At 42.0% G+C, this 20992-nt stretch overlaps 1 non-coding gene across 1 annotated transcript; it reads right to left on the minus strand.

Annotated features, from left to right (window-relative positions):
* Window positions 1-19734: 19734 nt before the first annotated feature.
* On the minus strand, window positions 19735-19808 carry trnan-guu (transfer RNA asparagine (anticodon GUU)). The gene has a single exon. It is a non-coding gene; the product is annotated as a tRNA-Asn (tRNA).
* Between the last annotated feature and the right edge of the window lie 1184 nt (window positions 19809-20992).

Genomic DNA, 20992 nt, shown 5'->3' on the forward strand with positions numbered 1-20992 from the left:
TGACAATCCGCAACCCACAGGTGTCGAGACTGGACGGGGGAGTGGGGGAGGGTGTTCCGGTCTTTGTTGGTTGATAAAACCTAAAAGACAATTATGATTTGATCAACTGGTCTCTGAGTGCTATTGACACCCTTTTCTCAACGAGAAGTCGGGGCTCGGGAGAGCCTGAGTGCCCTGGAGGGACTTTCCCTGCCGGTTACACGATGGACGGGTGGCAGAACTGGAGGACCGTGTGCCTGGCGGGACTGTCGATCGAGGACGCTGAAGATATCTACCTATTCGGAACCATGATAACAGGGTTCATGCTGATCGGCGTTGGCCTAGCCCCGCTTTATCAGAGAAATAAGAGAGCGGAACCGGCTGTTCAAACCCCCACATGGCTGCCCGCTGGATTCGAAGCGCCGGGACGAGGTGTGACCTCTCACAACGAACGTAATATGGTCAACACCTTGGAGACGCTTACTGCTGCTGTGAAGGCTCAAAACAACACCATTGAGCGTATGAGGGGAAACATCAGAGAGAGGCCTGCTCAAAATGACACCATTGAGCGACAGCTGGAAAACATCGCGGAACGGATCACTGCAGTTGTGAAGTCTCAGAATCAAAAGACTGACAACACCTTGGAACTGAAGTTTGATACCATCATGGGGAGGCTCGCGGTTCTCCAACGCGAAGTTGAGGGACCAGTCTCAGAGTGCTAAAATTCGAGCTGCTCACAAAACCGAAATCAACAATATTCAACATTCGGACACCACGGCGCCAGCTGCAGGCCCAAGGCTGGAGCCCACCAAAACAACTCCCTGATAACGACTGTGTGATGACTATTCTTCCCGTCCCATGAAGGCCACCTGGGTTGGCTGGCAGACTGTTTACTTAGCCTGATAGTGCGAAGGACACTGTCTCCGCTGAACTCTGGACACACACACACACACACACTTACACTGACAAGCACTCACTCATCCCCCTCCCTTTCCAACGCCTTCGATGCTTGTGCCCTACCGGGGATGATAGCAGTCAACTGGACCAGCGCAGATGCTGCAGGACCGGATGCGCTGTCTACGCCGGCTCTCTCTTACCCTTTACCCGCCCCTGTTGCTTGTCTCGTGTTTCTATGGTGTATTGATAGTCATGTGCTTTTGTGCTGAGGTGTTTTTTCTGTTATCAAACTGTTCTCCCACCAGGAGCTCAGTCTGAGTGGAGTTTTTTTTCTCCTCCTCTTACCTCATGTAGTGTATTTTCGTTGTTTTTCCTATCAGCCTACCTTTCTGACATGTCTCCCCAATGTGATGTTTGTGTAAAGTTGGTCAGAAGGTTCCTTTGTGAGTGCGCATGCGCCATTAGCGTGCTGCCTGCTGTAACCCCTAATTTCCCTCGGGATGAATAAAGTATTCTGATTCTGATTCTGATAACAGCCGAACGTGCTAACCAATTGCGCCACAGAGACTGACAACGCGCAACCCACAGGTGTGGAGACTGGACGGGGGACTGGGGGAGGGTATTCCGGGCTTTTTGGTTGTGGGGTATACGATTGTGCAACAGAGACTGAGTGAAGCCAAGCAGGGGCGTCGAGAGAGGACCGGGTGGCTAGATGGAGGTGCTCTGGTACTTCCTCTCCATACCGCCTTGATTGTTTAAAATATGTGACTTGTAGGTCACACATACTTGGCAGCAAGTATGCAGTTGCGGAAGAAAAACAGCACCCCAAAGATGCATATCACCCTTGATAAAACAATTGAGTGCATTCATCAAACGACGTCCTGGTTATACCATGGTTATACCATGTTTGGTTAAAACATGGTTGATTATAACATGGTATAACCAACATAACTGTCATAAGAGCTGCACTGCACGTTTGTGCGGCATTCTGAATTACCTGGCAATAACAGTGATATCGTGCCTGGGTGGGCTTGAACAACTAACCTTTCGGTTAACAGCCGAACGCGCTAACCGATTGCTCCACAGAGACTGACAACGCTCAACCCACAGGTGTCGAGACTGGACGGGGGACTGGGGGAGGGTGTTCTGGTCTTTTTTGGTTTTTACCAGGAGAAAGCGCTAACCGATTGCGACACAGAGACTGACAACCCGGTTGGTTATGACATGGCTGGTTATAACATGGTTGGTTATAACATGATTATAACATGGTTGGTTATAACATGGTTGGTTATAACATGGTTTGTTATGACATGGTAATAACATGGTTGGTTATAACATGGTTATAACATGGTTGGTTATAACATGCTTATAACATGGTTGGTTATAACATGGTTATAACATGGTTGGTTATAACATGGTTGGTTATAACATGGCTGGTTATAACATGGTTATAACATGGTTGATTATAACATGGTTATAAGATAGTTGGTTATAACATGCTTATAACATGGTTGGTTATAACATGGCTGGGTATAACATGGTTGGTTATAACATGGTTATAACATGGTTGGTTATAACATGGTTATAACATGGTTGGTTATAACATGGTAATAACATGGTTGGTTATAACATGCTTATAACATGGTTGGTTATAACATGCTTATGACATGGTTTGGTTATAACATGGTTATAACATGGTTGGTTATAACATGGTTGGTTATAACATGGTTATAACATGGCTGGTTATAACATGGTTATAACATGGTTGGTTATAACATGGTTGGTTATAACATGCTTATAACATGGTTGGTCATAACAAGGCTGGTTATAACATGGTTGGTTGTAACATGGTTATAACATGATTGTTATAACATGGTTGGTTATAACATGGTTATATCATGGTTCGTTATAACATGGTTATAACATGGTTGATTATAACATGGTTATAAGATAGTCTGTTATAACATGCTTATAACATGGTTGGTTATAACATGGTTATAACATGGTTGGTTATAACATGATAATAACATGGTTGGTTATAACATGGTTATAACATGGTTGATTATAACATGGTTATAAGATAGTCTGTTATAACATGCTTATAACATGGTTGGTTATAACATGGTTATAACATGGTTGGTTATAACATGGTTATAACATGGTTGGTTATAACATGGTTATAACATGGTTGGTTATAACATGGTTATAACATGGTTGGTTATAACATGGTTATAACATGGTTGGTTATAACATGGTTATAACATGTTTGGTTATAACATGTTTGGTTATAACATGTTTGGTTATAACATGTTTGGTTATAACATGGTTGGTTATAACATGGTTGGTTATAACATGGTTGGTTATAACATGGTTGGTTATAACATAGTTGGTTATAACATGGTTATAACATAGTTGGTTATAACATGGTTATAACATAGTTGGTTATAACATGGTTATAACATAGTTGGTTATAACATGGTTATAACATGGTTGGTTATAACATGGTTGGTTATAACATGGTTGGTTATAACATGGTTGGTTATAACATGGTTGGTTATAACATAGTTGGTTATAACATGGTTATAACATAGTTGGTTATAACATGGTTATAACATGGTTGGTTATAACATGGTTGGTTATAACATGGCTGGTTATAACATGGTTGGTTATAACATAGTTGGTTATAACATGGTTATAACATAGTTGGTTATAACATGGTTATAACATGGTTGGTTATAACATGGTTGGTTATAACATGGCTGGTTATAACATGGCTGGTTATAACATGGTTGGTTATAACATGGTTGGTTATAACATGATTATAACATGGTTAGTTATAACATGGTTATGATATGGTTGGTTATAACATGGTTATAACATAGTTGATTATAACATGGTGATAACATAGTTGGTTATAACATGGCTGGTTATAAAATGGTTGGTTATAACGTAATAATAACATTGTTGGTTATAACATGGTTATAACATGTTGGTTATAACATGGTTATAACATGTTTGGTTATAACATGTTTGGTTATAACATGGTTATAACATGTTTGGTTATAACATGTTTGGTTATAACATGGTTGGTTATAACATGGTTGGTTATAACATGGTTGGTTATAACATGGTTGGTTATAACATGGTTGGTTATAACATGGTTATAACATGGTTGGTTATAACATGGTTGGTTATAACATGTTTGGTTATAACATGGTTGGTTATAACATGTTTGGTTATAACATGGTTGGTTATAACATGGTTGGTTATAACATGGTTGGTTATAACATGGTTATAACATAGTTGGTTATAACATGGTTATAACATAGTTGGTTATAACATGGTTATAACATAGTTGGTTATAACATGGTTATAACATAGTTGGTTATAACATGGTTATAACATGGTTGGTTAAAACATGACTGGTTATAAAATGGTTATAACATGGTTGTTATAGGGATAGCTCAGTAGGTAAAGTGGTCGCCCCATGATCGGAAGGTCGGCGGTTCGAATCCACTTAACGGCTACCCTGAGGTACCCCTGAGCAAGGTACCGTCCCTACACACTGCTCCCCAGGCGCCTGCTTAGTGGGCTGCCCACTGCTTCACTGAGTGAATGGGTCAAATGCAGAGAAAAACAAGTAATTTCCCCATGGGGATCAATAAAGTATCCATTATTATTATTATTATTATTATTATTATTATTATTATTATTATTATCATTATTATTATTATTATAACATGGTTGAAACATGGTTGGCTATAACATGGTTATATGGTTGGTTATAACATGGTTGTAACACGGTTGGTTATAACATGGTTGTAGCGAACCCCCCCGAATGAAGGATGACACTTTACTGATGACGTTTTGAAGGTTTAATGGCAGTAAACCATCAATCTCACCGTAAGAGCTGAGGATGTATACATAGAAACAGCGTATAAGCAAAATAATCCACACTCTTACAATCGTAAACCTTATAACATGAAGTTCGTTTCAACGTAACATTTAACAAATGTAGCGACTGTCACAAAAACATCTAAACGTGTCCTCATTTATATCATAACCATACCTTGTGCCTCTATCAAGGGGGCTGCTAATGACAAAAGAAATCTCCATAGGCTCCGTTAAGCCATCACATTTCAAAACTCCCGCGACTGCTGCTGAAAACTGCACCAAAAACAGTTTTACAGGAAATCGTCCCATCAAAATAAAAGCTTCTACACACAAACAGGAAGTTGGTAGTAGAAAACAGCAATGAGTGCCAAAATAAGGTGCAAGGAAAGGCATTCAGGGTTATTTACACTCCCACCAAAATTACGAATAATTGGTTTACATAAAAACCAAAATGAACAATTTTCCCAAACAAAATAACCCGTGTAGGAGTTACCTTAGGAACTTTCTAACAATAATACAAGTTTTTGTACTGGACGGTCAACAACTGATAGTTTAGTAGAGCGTTGACCTTTATTATTGAGTCTCTTTTCTCCAAGTGAGATCTTTACCCTTCGCACAAGTCCATCTTTTCCACTGACATCCACTGACAGTCTCTACAACTCTTGCAAGTCTCCATTCCCCTCTGGGTGCCAGTTCATCCATTTCCAACACAACATCACCTACCTTTAGATTCCTCTTTGGTGAGTGCCACTTTTGCCTTGAAATGATGTTGTGAATGTATTCTCGGCTCCAGCGGCTCCAGAACTGCTCTGCAAGGAACTGCACGCGGCGCCACCTCTTCTTGCTGTACAGGTCCTCATTTGAAAAGGCACCAGGTGGGGGCAACGGTGCATTGGATTTCATGTGCAGCAGATGATTGGGTGTGAGCGGTTCTAGGCTGTTGGGGCTGTTCAAGTTATCTATAGTCAGGGGTCTGCTATTGACTATAGCCATGGCTTCATAGAATAATGTCCGTAATGAAGCATCATTGAGTCTGTCATGAGCCAGTAACAGAGTGGTATTCAGCACACTTCTGACAGTCTTTATCTGACGTTCCCACACTCCCCCTGCATGACTAGCATGGGGTGCGTTCATCACAAAGTCACATTGTTTTTCAGTCAAGTATGTATTTATTCTCTGAGTGTCTAGCTCATTTAAAGCTGCTTTGATCTCATTCTGAGCACCAACAAAGTTCGTTCCCTGGTCACATTGGATGTTTCGAACTGCACCTCTGATTGAAATGAAACATCTTAATGCATTAATAAATGCATCAGTAGACAAGTCCTCTAAGAACTCAATGTGAATGGCACGAGAACAAAAGCAAGTAAGTAGGAGTCCATACCGTTTGTGTTGTTTTCTTCCCTCTGTTGTCACAAATGGACCAAAACAGTCCATGCCGCAGTGTGTGAAGGGAGGAGAGGGCTCTAAGCGATGTGGAGGTAGGTCACTCATCCTCTGACCCTCTGGAGCTTTGCGGAGTCTGCGGCAGATCACACATTGTCGGATGAATGAGGCAACTGTTTTACTCATTCCAGGAATCCAGTAGCCACTGGATCTGATTTCATTTATGGTGAATTCCTTTCCTTGGTGTTTTACTTTGTCATGACAGTGAGATATTATGACTTTGGCTGCACAATGTTCTTTTGGGATCACGATCGGGTGTTTGAAGGTGTCACTCGTTGCATGCTGGAGTCTCCCTCCCACCTTGAGGAGACCATCTGTATCCATGAAAATGTCCAGTTTAAACAGTTTGTTATGATGTGGGAGCTGTTCTCCTTTCTTCAGCTGTTTTATTTCCTGTTCATACTTTTGACTTTGTACATGTCGAATGATCACAAGTTCAGCATTTTTCTGCTCACTCTCTGTAGCTGATGCATTTGACTTGATGTGTCTAGCCCTTCTTATGAGATGTGCTACAGCCTTAATTGCTTTGGACCAGGAGGAGAACTTACTTAGACATTCAGCAAGACTTACAGTGTCTGTGACTTTAGTAAGCATTGTCTGTACTTTTCTGACTTCTGGATCTCCTATGGTCAGATGCAGCTCAACAGGTTGTGCTGTGGGCAGTTCATTTTTGTAGTTCTCATCCTTGTTCAACCTTCTCCTTAAGTGTTCCAGTCTGATCTCTGCAAGCCTTTTGTTGTCTGGTAAGTTTGGCCTTTGCTTGAATGGAAGAGGCATCTCACAGTGTCCTTGTTCATTTTTCTTTATCCCTTCCTTAAGTTTTTCCAGAAAAACGAGATCCGCTTGTGAGACCGTTTTGTCACGTGCCTTTGTGTCCTTGAAATCGGATTCAAGAAGATTGATCATGTCCATTGGTGTTACAGCAGGCATTTCCTTTACCATGACCCTATGGCACAGACTTGTTTCAGTTTCATTTGACTCTGATGAGCCACCAACAATGCTCCACCCTAGGTCTGTCTGTATGGCAAATGGCTCATTGTCTTTTCCGAGTAGAACCTGTTTTGGAGCTAGAGTTCTGGGACAGTTAAATCCAATGAGTAGTCCAACATCACAACTCAGGAGAGGGGGTATCTGATCAGCGATCTCTGACAGATGGGGCCATTGCCTTGCAGTTTCATTTGTGGGTATGTTGTCATAGTTAAATGGGATGTAGTCCTTTGTGTAGGAGGGTGGAAGGTCAATGTGAACATCTGAATTATAACCTCTCACACGTAACCCTGCTACTCTCTGACTTTTGACTGTCATGTGAACTCCCAGCATCGTGGTTAGTTTTAGCTTAACTGGGTGGGATGCTGCTTGTAACTGGTTAGTTATCTCCTCACTGACAAATGTGTTGTCACTTTGTGTGTCTAATAAAGCGTACACAAGCTGCTCTTTAGATGGACTCTGAGTAGTGGAAACCCACACAGGAACAATCATGGAGGTACTACCTGATTGACCCACCTTAGTAACATTCAGAGCTGTGGCTGCCATGGTATCATTTTCTGTGGTTGAAGCGACGTTTGTAGAGCTCTGAGGCCTTTCATTTGCCATGTGACTCTCATTGTGCAAACAGGTGGGGTGTCGTCCTTTGCAAGTGTCACATTTGTGGCGATGACGACAGTCTCTGGCATTGTGGCCCACCTTTAAGCACCCGTAGCACAGTTTATTTTCCTTCACAAATGTCCGTTTGTGGTCTAGTGACTTCTCTGAGAAGCTTGGGCACTTTGACAACTGATGACTTTCATCTTTGCAGAACATGCAGGCCACCTTTAACCTTGTGTCATTTGACTTAGTTTTTTCTCCTTGTACTGTGGCTTGTGTAGTAAAGACTTGAGTCACAGATCTGTTTGGTTTGGTCTCCCTTATGTATCTTTTCTCCAAGGATCAGCTGCATGAATAGAGTGCATATGAAGAAGTCACAGGATTACATGCAATTTCTGCCTCGAGTGCTACAAACTCTGCAAAATCCTTGAAGGAGGGAAAATCTTTGCCTTTCATGAGAGCAACTGTGACTTGACGGTTCCAACGCGTTGCAAGCCATTCTGGAATCTTATGCAATAACTTTTGGTTTTCCTCACAGTCACTTAGTATCTCTAAGCCCTTTACATGTGGTGTTGCTTGCAGACAAGTTGTGAGAAAATCAGAAAAGGCCTGTAGACCTTCTGCATCTTTTGAGTGGATTTTAGGCCACTTTGACAGTTTGTCTCTGAATGCCTTTTGAACAACAAATGGCTGACCGTAGCGTTGGTCAAGTCTTTTCCATGCATCTTTGTATACCTCTTCATCACTGCGGTAGAACGTGCCCTCAAGACACTTAAGAGCAGGACCAGTGATATACCTTTTTAACAAATGCAGTTTTTCAGCTGGAGATATACCTTTGTGGCCCACCAGTGAGATGAAGGAAGCCTTCCATTCGATGTAGGTGATGGGATCTCCGCTGAACACGATGGGCACAGGCACTGGAATTCTGCTTACTGCTATGCTGTCTTGAATAGCTTTAGCCAGCTGCAATACGTCTGTGGGAGGCGATGGAGTGACAATTTGTGAGTGCAGTTGTTGTAGAGGATTATTGACAGGGATGGATGCATATTGTTCCACATGTGGGTGATATGAACCTGTAGAGAGCCCTGAGGCTGGTTGTGCAAAGCTTTGGTTGATAACAGACATCCCATTGCTCTGTAACATTAACTGACTGTCCATATCAACTTTAAACTCTTTGTCATAAATCTCTAATTTTGCACGTTCTGCTTGCCTTTCTTTTTCTGCTTGTAAACGCTCTAGTTCAGACCTTTGTGCAACCGGAGGTAAGCTCTCTGGTAAGCTCTAAGAGGTAAGCTCTTACTGCTGCCGGAGGTAAGCTCTTACTGTAGCGAACCCCCCCGAATGAAGGATGACACTTTACTGATGACGTTTTGAAGGTTTAATGGCAGTAAACCATCAATCTCACCGTAAGAACTGAGGAGGTATACATAGAAACAGCGTGTAAGCAAAATAATCCACACTCTTACAATCATAAACCTTATAACATGAAGTTCGTTTCAACGTAACATTTAACAAATGTAGCGACTGTCACAAAAACATCTAAAAGTGTCCTCATTTATATCATAACCATACCTTGTGCCTCTATCAAGGGGGCTGCTAATGACAAAAGAAATCTCCATAGGCTCCGTTAAGCCATCACATTTCAAAACTCCCGCGACTGCTGCTGAAAACTGCGCCAAAAACAGTTTTACAGGAAATTGTCCCATCTGTTAGGTGACGGCTGTGTGCAAACAGGAATAGGACCCAAGGTGCAGACTCCGGAGACAAACTTAAACCAAAACAGCTTTAATGCTGAACGCAAACATAACATAACTGGGAAAAACTGAAAATAAACTAACACCGGTGGACTGGCAAAACACACAGCAAAATAAACAGTAGATCGCAACACGGACACAGAGAAACACAGGGCTTAAATACAAAGAGGGAGCAATCAGGGAATGAATAACAGGAGGGAAACACAGCTGGGGCAAATCAGAACTGACAAGACAAAAGGAAGCGTAAAGTGAACACACTGAGATAAGACAGAGACCTTCAAAGTAAAACAGGAAACACATAACACAGACTCACATGCAGGCACTACAGAGGGAACAGAGACGTGGGACCAGGGCAGACACAAACACTGACTGAACACGGGGATATAGGAACTAAGGATACACAGAGACGCGAACTAGACAAGGGGATACAGGTGATAGGGGAGACAGAGCAACTAAAGAAGACAGAGACCATAAGACAGAACTCAAAGAAACCAAAGACTAAAAAGTATAAATAATATAATAAACTCAAATACCCTGGGTCAACGACCCAGGCATCCTAACACCATCAAAATAAAAGCTTCTACACACGAACAGGAAGTTGGTAGTAGAAAACAGCAATGAGTGCCAAAATAAGGTGCAAGGAAAGGGATTCAGGGTTATTTACAATGGTTATAACATGGTTGGTTGTAACATGGCTGGTTATAACATGTTTATAACATGGTTGTAACATGGTTGGTTATAACATGGTTTAAACATGGTTGGTTATAACATGGTAATAACATGGTTGGTTATAACATTGTTATAACATGGTTGGTTGTAACATTGTTGGTTATAACATGGTTGGTTATAACATGGTTGGTTATAACATGGTTATAACATGGTTGGTTATAACATGATTGGTTTTAACATGGTTATAACATGGTTGGTTATAACATGGTTGGTTATAACATGCTTATAACATGGTTGGTTATAACATGATTGGCAGCACGGTGGCATGGTGGTTAGCACTGTTGCCGCACAGCAAGAAGGTCCTGAGTTCAATTCCACCATCTTTCTGTGTGGAGTTTGCATGTTCTCCCCGTGTTTGCGTGGGTTCTCTCCGGGTACTCCGGCTTCCTCCCACCGTCCAAAGACATGTAGCTTGTGGGGATAGGTTAATTGGATAATCCAAATTGTCACTAGGTGTGAATGTGCGAGTGAATGTGAGTGTGAATGGTTGTCTGTCCCTGTGTGTTGGCCCTGCGACAGACTGGCGACCTGTCCAGGGTGTACCCTGCCTTTCGCCCTATGACAGCTGGGATAGGCTCCAGCGCCCCCCGCGACCCTGAAAAGGATAAGCTGGATGGATGGATGGTTTTAACATGGTTATAACATGGTTGGTTATAACATGATAATAACATGGTTTGGTTATAACATGGTTATATCATGGTTGGTTATAAATTGGTTTAACATGGTTGATTATAACATGCTTATAACATGGTTGGTTATAACATGGTTATAACATGGTTGGTTATAAAATGATAATAACATGGTTGGTTATAACATGGTTATAACATGGTTGGTTATAACATGGTTATAACATGGTTGGTTATAACATGGTTATAACATAGTTGGTTATAACATGGTTGGTTATAACATGGTTGGTTAAAACATGGTTATAACAGTTTGTTAAAACATGACTTGTTATAAAATGGTTATAACATGGTTGGTTCTAACATGGTTGTTTATAACATGGTTGTAACATGGTTGGTTATAACATGGCTATATGGTTGGTTATAACATGGTTGGTTATAACATGGCAATAACATGGTTGGTTATAACATGGCTATAACATGGTTGGTTATAACATGGTTGGTTATAACATGGTTATAACCTGGTTGGTAATAACATGGTTATAACATGGTTGATTATAACATGGTTGTAACATGGTTGTAACATGGTTGGTTATAACATGGTTATAACATGGTTGGTTATAACATGATAATAACACGGTAAACCATAAAATGCATGCTGCAGTCATTTGACCCGTGTGCGACATACTGAGAGGACAGCAAACAAAGTACTATCCACTTTTCCACTGTGAGGAAGACTTTGAACAAGACGGGCTATCGGTAAGCTCTTGAGCTCACATTTGCTGCACATATATTTGGATCTATGGAAGCTCAGTTGTGCAAATGTTTTACGCTTAGGGAAATAGTTGCTGCATTTAAGTTTAAAAAATTATATTGACAAAAAAGAATGTTTAAGTTTGAATAAATTGTTTGTGCAGTTAGTGCCGCCGGTGCGTCGAGCCACCTGGGGGGCTCTTCAACTGGTGGGGGAGATTGTCCAGAGAGGTGGGGACATCCTGACATATAGACACAGACATACAGGCACACACAGATACAAACATCCATTCCCACCTTCATGCTCTCATATGCACTTACTCCACACTCAACCAACGTGGAGACATACATAAAGAGACGTTGTACACACGATCACACTCCCCAAGCGTACTCTACAAACCGGGTCTAGGTGCCCCCGCCCCTGGAGGGGGGAACTGCACCCAGACCCAGGTGGTGTTTCCCTTTTCCCTGCGGTGGGGGGAGGCAGACCGCCCCGACTCCGCAGCAGCAGGAAGGCTCCACACTCCAGACCGCAGTCGGACGGCCAACTCCTCCTCCTAGTCCTAGCCCCCCTGCTCCAGCAGGTCGCAGAGAACGGGGGTGAGAGAAGACTCCAAACCTCCCTCCACCCGCTCATTGTAATGTTGATGCATGTGTGTTCTAAGGTGCATTTAAAACCCAGGAGGGCTTGGAGCTACCTGCCAGAGAGCAGCAGGTAAGCGCATGGTCCCTCCTGCTAGCCCTCAATGTCTACGTGTATTTAAAATTGAGAGGTGGGCAACGATGCCAGGGGTGGGGTGTACACCCTGATGGTACTTTGGACTCCGTGTATCGTGCCCACCCCCAAGATCCTATATGTATGTGTAATGAGAGTGTGAGTAATGTGAATGTCTAAGTTGTGGGATAAAATTGAAGCAGAGGCAGCCAGAAGGGGACAGAGGGGGGGGGGGGGGTAGCCTCCTCTGCACCCTGGTGACATACCCCTACTCCAAGGCCCTGCATGTGTGGGTGGTTGTGGTGGAGCGGGAAGAGGGAGGCAGCTGGAGATGGGGAGGGAAGGAAGGGAGGGGCAGGTGACCCTTCCCTGGAGCCAGCTCCCCCGCTGACCCCAGTAGGCACCCCCATACTCCACGACCCGCCAGGGAAAGGGGGCCCAGGCCCATCCAGACCGGGCCCAGTGCAGCAGCGCCGCCCGGCCCCACAGAGCCCGGGACAGTCCACCCAACCCCACCACAGAGAAAACTGCACCCACCCCACCATCCACTCATCTTCCAGACTACATAAGATAATAAACACCCAGGCTGAGATCTTCCTCCACCTCTCCTGTATCTCCCCCTCCTGCAGAGGCAGCTCCTGAGGAGAGGAAAGCTCCTGCAAGATGTGACAATCTCCCCCACCAGTTGAAGAGCCCCCCAGGTGGCTCGACGCACCGGCGGCACCCTGCTCCAGGGCTGGGCCCCCATGCACCCACCCGCCCACAACCCCGGCAACACACCAACCAGGACCCAAGCCCCCGAGGCCCGGTCCGGGTCCCAGCCCAGAGACGGAGCGCCCCCAGAACCTCACGCCCATCCCGGACCCACCCAGGGGCAGCCAGGCTACCAGGTCAGTAACCCACGTCCGTCAGCACAGACCCTCCCCTAGCCCCGCTGCACGCAGCCGCGAGGAAACAGTCACCGGAGAGCCAACAGAGCCCCTAACCGGACATGACCGCTACCCCGGGTTGAGCCCCCCAAGGAAGATGCCTCCGGGGAACCCCCCGACGCCCTAAGCCTGTCCCTACCCCCACACCAATCACAACAGTGAAGGCGGGACCAAACTATGACCCCCCACCCCCACTAGGTGATGGAGCTGATCAAAGGAGCCCAGAGCAATTGATCTGATGTGGTGGCAGAGGCTGTATCAAGACTAATGTAATCTAATAGATAATTTCTATATTGGTTAGAATTAAGATTATTTTTATTTTTCCAGTTCATGAGGACTGTTTTCTTGGCTATGCATAGGGCAGTGAAAACCATATGGGCGATATTCTTTTCTGAAGTGACATTATCTAAGCTGCCCAACAAACACACTAAGGGGGAAGTTGGAATGTTACATTTCAGACACTTCGATAAGTCTTCACATATCTCGCGCCAAAACTTCTGAACTGGTGGACAGAACCAAAGAGCGTGGATATAATTGTCCGGTGAATTGGTTTGGCAGTGTGAGCAGTTGTTGGTAGACGTAAAGCCCATCTTGAACATCCGATGACCTGTATAGTGCACTCTATGTAATATTTTGTATTGAATTAATTGAAGACTGGGATTTCTAATTAGATGAAAGGTTTTTAAGCAAATCTGAGACCAGAAGTTTAGGTCTAAGTTAACTGATAAATCCGCTTCCCATTTTCCAATAGGAAGTGATATTGATTCATCTGTTTTAGAAAGCATTCTGTATATTTTGGATAGTAATTTGGAGGGTTTAAGAGTAAGAAATTGAACCACACTTGGTGGTGTTTGTAGTTCAACTTGACCCGGTTTAAATTTCTTTTTTACTATGGATTTAATTTGTTGATATTCTAAAAATCTTTTCTTGTTGATCCCATATTGTGTAACTAGTCCGTCAAATGAAATAAATTCTGTTCCTTCTAGTATATGTTCTAAATATTTGATTCCTTTATCACTCCAATCTGAAAAGTTTATCATATTATTGTTTTGTAATATGTCAGGGTTGTTCCAGATAGGTGTACGTTTGCATGGGATTAATGAAGACGCCGTCAATTTTAGAAACTCCCACCATGCTGTCAGAGAAGAGCTGATGTTGATGCTTTTAAAGCATTCATGTCGTTGGATGTTTGAGCTGATAAATGGTAGGTCTGAGATCTCTAGATTATTGCAGAGTGCTTGTTCTACATCTAGCCAAGGTTCATCTAAGAGGGTGTGTTTTAGCCATCCTGAGATAAACTGAAGCCTGTTGGCTAAGAAGTAGTGCTGAAAGTTAGGCAGTTCTAGTCCTCCTTTATCCTTGGTCTTTTGTAGTGTTTTTAAGCTTATACGTGGGGGTTTATTTTTCCAAAGGAATTTGGACATACATGAATCTAGAGATCTGAACCAATCTTGTGGCGGTTTAGTTGGGATCATTGAGAATAAATAATTTATTTTTGGTAAGACCATCATTTTTATAGCGGCAACCCTTCCCATGAGTGATATGGGTAGACATTTCCATCTAGCCAGATCATCTTCTACCTTCTTTAAAAGTGGGATATGGTTTAATTTAGTTAGATCTGCAAGCTTGGGAGAAACATTAATACCTAAATATTTTATATTTCCCGATTGCAGTGGTGTAGAAGAGGAATTATGGAAGGAGCAATTAATCGGTAGGACTGTAGATTTTGACCAGTTAATTGAGTAATCTGATATTCTTACAAAAGAGTTTATCAATTCAATCACCCCAGAGATATTGGTTTGTGAATTTTGGAGAAAGAGTAACACATCATCCGCATAAAGGCTGATTTTATGTTCCACGTTCTTGCATTTTATGCCCTTAATTACTGAATTCTGTCTAATTGCTGCTGCTAGTGGTTCAATAAAAATTGCAAATAGTGAAGGGGAGAGTGGGCATCCCTGCCTGGTGCCCCTCAAGAGACAGAAGCTGGAGGATGTCTGGTCATTTGTTCTAACACAAGCTGTTGGGGAATTATATAATATTTTTAACCAGTTTATGAAAGAGGATCCAAAACCAAATTTGTGTAAAGTTGCAAATAGAAATTTCCAGTTAACTCTGTCAAATGCTTTTTCTGCGTCTAAAGAGAATATTGTAGTTTCTAGGTTTTTACTGTATGAGTAGTCTATCAAATTAAGTAATCTACGTGTATTTGTTGATGAGTGCCTACCTTTTATGAAACCAGTTTGGTCAGGATGAATTAAGAGGGGGGTTATTTTCTCCAGTCTCTTTGAGAGAGCTTTGAAGATTATTTTAAGGTCTACATTTATAAGGGATATTGGACGATAGCTTGAGGGATATACAGGGTCTTTGCCTGGTTTTAGCAGGAGATTAATGTTTGCAGAATTCATATTTGATGGAAGTCTGCCCTTTTCTTTAATTTCCAACAACGTTCTGTAGAAAACTGGTGCTAGAATCGACCAGAATTCTTTGTGGAATTCTGCAGGAAAGCCATCTGGACCTGGAGTCTTATTATTGTGCATACTTATCAGGGCTTCCTGGAGTTCACCTGGTGTCAGTGGTGAATCCAGTGCCATTGCTTGAGTGTCCAATAATTTTGGAAGAGTTATGTTGTCCAAAAACTGATCAATTTCTTTTTTAGATGGGTTTATTTGTGGTGAATACAACGTTTTATAGAAATCCCTGAAAATGTTGTTTATTTGTATCGGATCATATATTGTGTTCCCAGATAAATCTTGAACAGCAAATATAGTTGTTTTTTCTTTATTTATTTTTAGCTGGTTTGCTAGAAATTGACCGGATTTATTACCATGTTCATAATTTTGTAGGCGTAGTCTTTGTACTAAGAATTTTGTTTTTTTATCAATATCTCATTTAATTCTAGTTTTGTTTTGCATATTTTGTTCAATGTTTCCTGATCTTGGTGGGACGCGTAGGCTTCTTCTAGTGATTTGATGTTTTTTTCTAATTCCTGAATATTTTTGTTTTCTTTTTTCTTTTTATGTGATGAGAAAGAAATTATTTTACCTCTCATCACAGCTTTCCCTGCTTCCCATAGAACAGAAGCTGATGTTTCGGGAGTGTCATTATAGTTCAAATATGAAGTCCACTCTTTTTTAAAATATTTAATAAAGTCTTCATCTTTAAGTAGTGATATATTAAATCTCCAGTTTTTTCTTGGCGTAGTATTATTCTTGTGCATTAGTGTTAAAGATACAGGACCATGATCGCTGACAGGGTGAATCTCAGTGTCTGAAATGTCGTTCAGCAGTGAGCTGCTGACCAAAAAATAATCCAGACGAGAGTAGGAGTGATGGACATGTGAGAAAAAAGTATATTCCTTACTGGTGGGGTGAAGGGAGCGCCATGCATCGCAAAGACCAAAGTCGCTCATATACTGTTTGATTATATTTGTGGACTGCCAATTACGCTGAGTTCCCGCTGTATTGAGCCTATCCATGTCTTCATTTAGTCCAAGGTTGAGGTCACCTCCAAGAACAAGTGTGCCATCTAAGTGTTCAGAGAGTGCACTGAAAAAACCGTGAAAGAATGAGGGATCATCAACATTTGGACCATATACACTTGCAATACATAGCTTTTTATCACGTATAGATAGTTTAATGATTAAGAATCTGCCCTCTGGATCTATAACTGTATCGAGTACTGTGAAATTAATATTTTTATGTATTAAAATTGCTGCTCCCCTTTGTCTAGAATTATAACAAGCTGAGAACACATTAGGAAACTCAGGTGTTTTAAGTTCATTCGAACCTCTAAGAGGTCTGTGGGTCTCTTGTAATAGGACAACATCTGCCTGTAGTTTTTTGAGTTGGTTAAATATTTTTAACCTCTTTTCTCTGGAGCCAGCTCCATTTATATTCCATGTAATGAACCTCAGTGTACCCATAGATGTTTGTGTATAACTAGGGATGTATGCTGTGTGCGTTGCTTAGACAGGTGGAGAGAATATGTCACTTGTTCATAAATAAAGAGAAGGAGAGAGAGAAAAAATGTGTGGCGAGATGCTCCCTGAGTCTGACTTTGTGTATGCATAGTTACTAATATGAGTAGGCTTGGCTTAAGTGTGTGTGTATCTTATATGACTGTGTGCGCTGTCTGACTGATGTAAATGTGCTGCCGTTGAGCGCATGGTGCGTATGTGTCGAAATAAAGGATGTTTGTGGATGAGTGTCGAAGCAGGTGATCGAGGCAGTGAAAGGAATAAAGAAAGAAACCAAAGACAGGGGTGAGCAGCATAAAACCAAGAGGGGGAAAAGAGAGGAGGGAAAAAAAAAAAAAAAAAAAAAAAACGAGAAGAAAAAAAAAACAGAAACAAAACGTAAACATTCCAATTAAATCACTGACGGAGAGTGACGGTGTTAATTCTGCTATGAAATCACACTTTAAGATGCGATTTGATACTGGTAAGTTAAACAGATGTTAATGCAAGTTAGTGTGAGTGGATAGGGAAATGGTGTAGCTGATTCTTATCTGGTGTGAGGTTAATACAGCCACGGAGTGATGTTGGGGTCGCGGTGGAGCTGTCCGTCCACGTACAGCCGGTCCACAGCGATGACAGCGCGGGAGCCCTTCTGGATGAAGCCGCGTCGGATTGGGAAGAGGACCCTGCGTCGTTCCAAGATCTCTTTGGGGAACTGGTCGTTCACGCTGAAGTCCATTCCTTTTAATTCCCTGCCGCGGCTTTTCACATGTTGCTTTTGTTTGAAGTGGCCGAATTTGGCCACGATAGGACGTGGTCTCCCGGCCGTAGCCCGAATGGGGCCGAGGCGATGTACCCGATCGAAGACGATGTTCTTCACAGTGTCCTCCGGCAGCTTCAGGTGGGTTTTGATGAAGCTTTTTACCGTGGTCTCCGCGTCCTCTCCAGCGGCTTCTGGAATACCAGAAAATACCAGATTATCACGCATGCTACGAGCTTGTAGATCGATAACTGTTTCTTTTATTTTTTTATTTTCTCTATTGAGCTGGGTAACATTATCTGTGAGACATTTCACCGACTCCCTTAGCGTGGCATTTTCAGCAGCAAGCGTTTCCACCTGCTGCTGGCTGTACTCCAGGGATTCTCGCAAGCATTTAAATTCTCGGTGAAGAATCTCCACCAAGGACAGCCTTGCGTCGAAACTGGACAATCGCTTGTCGATTGACTCCAATATGTCGGCAATATCTTTGCCGGCTGGCGATGTTGAGCCGGGGGAATCTGCCGGGCGTTGTCTTTTCGACGACGGCGTCTCAGCTTTGGCCGGGGAAGCTGCACACGGGGTCTTCTTCATCACGAGATCCTGAAAGCACTGATCGATGTAATCTTGGAGAGTCTCTAAACTCTCCTCGTTGTTCTCCAGGGTGTTGGAGATTATTTAGACAAATAGTGTTAGTTATAAGACAATTGATAAGTGTATTTGGTAATGCTGAAGCTTAAATGAATTTGTTCAAATCTAAACTACCATTTGCTTTAATTTTCCGCCAAAATCTCCGGCGTCTGACGTCAGTTACAACATGAGTCGCTTACCTTGTCCGTCACTTCCGTCACTTACTCACCTGCCCGTCACTTACTCACCCTCAGCTGTATAACATGGTTATAACATAGTTGGTTAAAACATGCTTATAACATGGTTGGTTATAACATACTTATAAAATGGTTGGTTATAACATGGCTGGTTATAACACGGTTGGTTATAACATGATAATAACATAGTTGGTTATAACATGGTTATAACATGGTTGGTTATAACATGTTTATAACATGGTTGTAACATGGTTGGTTATAACATGTTTATAACATGGTTGTAACATGGTTGGTTATAACATGGTTGGTTATAACATGTTTATAACATGGTTGTAACATGGTTGATTATAACATGGTTATAACATGGTTGGTTATAACATGGTTGGTTATAACATGGTTATAACATGGTTGGTTATAACATGGTTATAACATGGTTGGTTATAACATGGTTGGTTATAACATGTTTATAACATGGTTGTAACATGGTTTGTTATAACATGGTTGGTTATAACATGTTTATAACATGGTTGTAACATGGTTGATTATAACATGGTTATAACATGGTTGATTATAACATGGTTATAACATGGTTGGTTATAACATGGTTGGTTATAACATGATTGGTTATAAAATGGTTATAACATGGTTGGTTATAAAATGGTTATATGGTTGTTTATAACATGGTTGGTTATAACATGGCAATAACATGGTTGGTTATAACATGGTTATAACATAGTTGGTTATAACATGGTCGGTCATAACATGGTTGGTTAAAACATGGTTGGTTAAAACATGGTTTTAACATGCTTGGTTATAACCTGGTATAACCAACATAACAGTTGCACTGCACGTTTGTGCAGCGTTCTCCAATACCTGACAATAACAGTGATAACGCCCCTGGGTGGGCTTGAACCACCAACCTTTCGGTTAACAGGCGAAAGCGCTAACCCATTGCGCCACAGAGACTGATTGTTTAAAATATGTGACTGGTGGGTAATGAACTTGGCAGTAAGAATGCAGTTGCGGACGAACAACACCACCCGAAAGATGCATATCACCCTTGATAGAACGGTTGACTGCGTTCATCAAATGACCGTCCTGATTATAACTGGTTGATTATAACATGGTTATAACATGCTTGGTTATAACATGCTTGGTTAAAACATGGTATAACAAACATAAGTGTTATACAGTGGGGCAAAAAAGTATTTAGTCAGCCACCGATTGTGCAAGTTCCCCCACCTAAAATGATGACAGAGGTCAGTAATTTGCACCAGAGGTACACTTCAACTGTGAGAGACAGAATGTGAAAAAAAAATCCATGAATCCACATGGTAGGATTTGTAAAGAATTTATTCGTAAATCAGGGTGGAAAATAAGTATTTGGTCAATAACAAAAATACAACTCAATACTTTGTAACATAACCTTTGTTGGCAATAACAGAGGTCAAACGTTTACTATAGGTCTTTACCAGGTTTGCACACACAGTAGCTGGTATTTTGGCCCATTCCTCCATGCAGATCTTCTCGAGAGCAGTGATGTTTTGGGGTTGTCGCCGAGCAACACAGACTTTCAACTCCCGCCACAGATTTTCTATGGGGTTGAGGTGTGGAGACTGGCTAGGCCACTCCAGGACTTTCAAATGCTTCTTACGGAGTCACTCCTTTGTTGCCCGGGCGGTGTGTTTTGGATCATTGTCATGTTGGAAGACCCAGCCTTGTTTCATCTTCAAAGTTTTCACTGATGGAAGGAGGTTTTGGCTCAAAATCTCACGATACATGGCCCCATTCATTCTGTCCTTAACACGGATCAGTCGTCCTGTCCCCTTGGCAGAAAAACAGCCCCATAGCATGATGTTTCAGAGATTCCAGAGATTTTCCTTGTTTGAAGTGACCAAATACTTATTTTCCACCCTAATTTACAAATAAATTATTTACAAATCCTACCATGTGAATTCATGGATTTTTTTTTCACATTCTGTCTCTCACAGTTGAAGTGTACCTCTGGTGCAAATTACTGACCTCTGTCATCATTTTAAGTGGGGGAACTTGCACAGTCGGTGGCTGACTAAATACTTTTTTGCCCCACTGTAACAGTCGCACTGCACGTTTGTGCAGCATTCTGCATTACCTGGCAATAACAGCAATAT

Source organism: Copadichromis virginalis, linkage group LG3 (genome assembly GCF_057382275.1).
Source record: "Copadichromis virginalis isolate Kocher_CV1m ecotype Utaka linkage group LG3, C_Virginalis_male_GT1.1, whole genome shotgun sequence".
NCBI classification, from domain to species: Eukaryota; Metazoa; Chordata; class Actinopteri; order Cichliformes; family Cichlidae; genus Copadichromis; species Copadichromis virginalis.